Source organism: Haemaphysalis longicornis, unplaced genomic scaffold (assembly GCF_048455015.1).
Source record: "Haemaphysalis longicornis isolate Haplotype H1 unplaced genomic scaffold, Haemaphysalis longicornis Haplotype H1 scaffold_10, whole genome shotgun sequence".
Lineage (NCBI taxonomy): Eukaryota > Metazoa > Arthropoda > Arachnida > Ixodida > Ixodidae > Haemaphysalis > Haemaphysalis longicornis.
In genome coordinates, this window is record NW_027526204.1 from 34428194 (window position 1) to 34431335 (window position 3142).

Sequence of the window (3142 nt, forward strand, 5' to 3'; positions counted from 1 at the left end):
TTGACTTAGTGGTGAAGTGAAGGTGATACGGTAGCCGCCCTCGAGAGAGATACCGAGTTGGCGGCGACTAGACGGAGGTACAGGTGTGCGGACAGAGTGAGGCCATAGAGGGCTGGCCCAAGAGGTCCTTCGGCACATACTAAGTATATACAAAGCCACATAGATGCAGATGACACTTATTCTGCAAGAAATGTTACACCATGTACTATTTCTACATTATTTTAAAACAACCACCTTTAGTAAGTTTTTTTCTACACAATTGCTATTGTCAAATTTAACGCGGGAAATCAAAGGTATGCGAATCTTCTATTCAAAAGAGTAGATATGTTACCGTAATGGCCGATGAATATAAAGTCGGTGAATCTGCGTAGAGAAATCAATAAAGCCATAGACAATTTGTTTCTAAGCGCTCCTTAAAATTGAAGAAAAATGATGCCCTCCAGAAAAACGAAGTTAGAAATATTTGCATAGGCATAGGTATGATCAATAAAAACCAAACTGCAAGAATCACGTATAGCTGCGTAGAGTGTTTAATTATACCTGGGAGTGAACAAGACGCGACAAGTAAGAAATTATAACTTTTTGTCACTGAGAAAAAGATAGATAACGCATGACAGGGAGCTTTAGAAACACCTTGCCTTTAAAAGGAATCGCAACAAAGCGTTAAAAAATTTCAGAAAAACAAAGAGCCTGTACACAATCTCAAAACATTGAAGAAACTTTTCGGAGATGCCAGAACCGAGAAGTGTCTACAGCGACGGAGTGTAAATGATTACGAATAAATTTAAAATGTAAAGCTGCAAACAACATCAGTTAACTTTTTTGTACATCCTTGAAAACTCGGCGGAAAAAAGTAGTGTAAAAACAACTTTGAAGCCCATGGTTAATGTCACCTAAATAATTATGAAATGCACATAAAAGATATATAAAAACACACAAAGAAGTGTTTCTTAAGAAAAGATAATATAATTATCTTAGATGATATAGAGTGACTTCAATGTTGTAATAACACTTGAACTGCAGCAGTGCGTGGTTCGAAAACCGGGCTTATAACACTCACGAGTCAACAACCGGATGTCAAGTAGGAGGAGCTGTTTAAAGTAATGAACATTGAGAAAGCTCGAAGGAAGATGGAGAAAATTTGAAATACTGAAAATATATCCCAGGGGCTCCAGTTAGAATTCAAATATTACTCGTAATCACCGCTGAAAATTAATTTGTTTGCCTGAAATACCTGATTTCATACCCTACCTCAGAACAGAACTCTTGAGCAAAATTTCAACTTATGGACCCAGTTTCTACCCACGGCTGCATGTAAGCTGTTGACTAGAATGTTAGAGTGCCGCCAAGGTGACCCAACAAAATTTAAGTAAGTGAGGATAGGCAATACTTTCTAATTTCTTTATATGATGAATACACATGCGTGTCATTAGGTGTAAAAACCTTTTGTGTACAATAAAACTAGTACGTGTCAATTGTAAAAAAATGAGAAACTGGTTCTTCACCTAACAATGCCAGAATATTTGAGTTACTTGGAAACCACATCGAGACTGTAATTAGGACTAGCCTTAAAAGGTGGCATAGTCCTTTACTGAATATCTTTTTTTACCCAAGGGTAACACCAAACACACAGGCTTGCAAATATTCGTCTAGAGTACACATAGCAGGATGCACATAGCCAAGTCTGTGGTGTTTTTTATGACGATAGCTTTACGTGCCCATTTCTGCCAAAACCATTGTGCCCCTGTAAAAGAAATTATCGCCGTTTACATGGGGAATAAGTAAAGCACAATCGTGAGCAGGTGTAATTTCACTAGCTTGTCTGCAGTAGCAGCCCCATGCTCTCGAGACTGTGCTATTTCAGTATTGAACATGTTTGGAGAAAAAGTGTTCCTGAAAGTTTTAAAATCACACGTTTAGGCCCATGGCAGAGCATCCACTGACAAGAAGTGAAATCATTCGCCAACCGGTAGAATAAATGTTGGCCTTGTTTCTAGCTTTTTAGTCCGCAATTCAACGATCTGAGAGAAAATTGTTGACGCTCTGTATGTATCCTTATACTCGAACTTGTAAAAGTAAAAGTTTACGGAGAGTGCGTACCACGGGGCACCTGATTCTAATGGTGAGTTAGAAGCACACGTGCGCCGCAGACACCAGAAACCGCAATTGTCGGAAGGCTATGGTCTGTGCCCGTCTTCTTTCAGACGTAATTGGCTCATAAAACGAAGAGATGAAATAGAAAAAACACATGAAACCAAGAGGTAAACGAAAATTCTGCCTAAGTAGCTCGTACAAAAGGAAAACAAACCAAAGTAAAGAAACCAACGCGTGTGTAATGGAGCATAAAAGTAAAAATAATCTCAATTCTGCCGTCTACAAAGCATGTAAGCCCACATTAGTGCCTTGAAGAACCTTTTCTAGCTACACCGCATGATGTCAATTTTAATAGACTGCAGAAAGAACTGCATCTAGGATAATCTCTCGACAACTTCAGTGAAGCTTGAAACATGCGAGCCAGAGAAGAATTATAAAAATTTTGTTTCGCATTCTTCAGCATTTCAACGGGCAGTTTAGTCTATCACTGCACTCTCACGACGTCAAAAAAATGAAAGACTATTTCATGAATCACTAAGGTGTATTTCAAGTCTTTTTCTTGCGAATGCCCATGTCAGAGTTGAAATTCTCATACGTTGTTAACAGACAGGCATGCCAACTTTGTTTGTGCAAAGTTCGCAAGTCGGACTGTTCGTCTAGTCATGCTTGTTTTGTTGACGCGTTACCCTTAATTTTACAAACTGTATCCCTTGAATCCGTTTTAAAAGTAAGGTAATGTTGATCACGCAAGGTCACCGTGAAACAGCGCAATAAAAACGGTCACAAAATAGTTCAAATCTCTTTTAAAACTGCGCACACAGCGGCAGAGATGTATTTCCTGCTCTCGGACATGCAATTACACTTTTGATGTTCCCGGCAAAAAAATAACAGCACAGAGCTGATAAAATTTCTCACTCTGCGCATGATAGTATTCTTTAGCGCTAATTGGGTCACCAAAAGAGAAGGCCATCTAGAAAACACGTGTCAAGGATCCGCGCCCAAGGTGAACCAAATATGGTTTAAAACGGCATCCGAAATCATTGCGCGT

The 3142-nt window shown here is 39.1% G+C and overlaps 1 protein-coding gene across 5 annotated transcripts in view; it reads left to right on the top strand.

Annotated features, from left to right (window-relative positions):
• Window positions 1–3142, top strand: part of LOC144158373 (uncharacterized) — a 641189-nt gene that overhangs the window by 145366 nt on the left and 492681 nt on the right. The window lies entirely within an intron of this gene.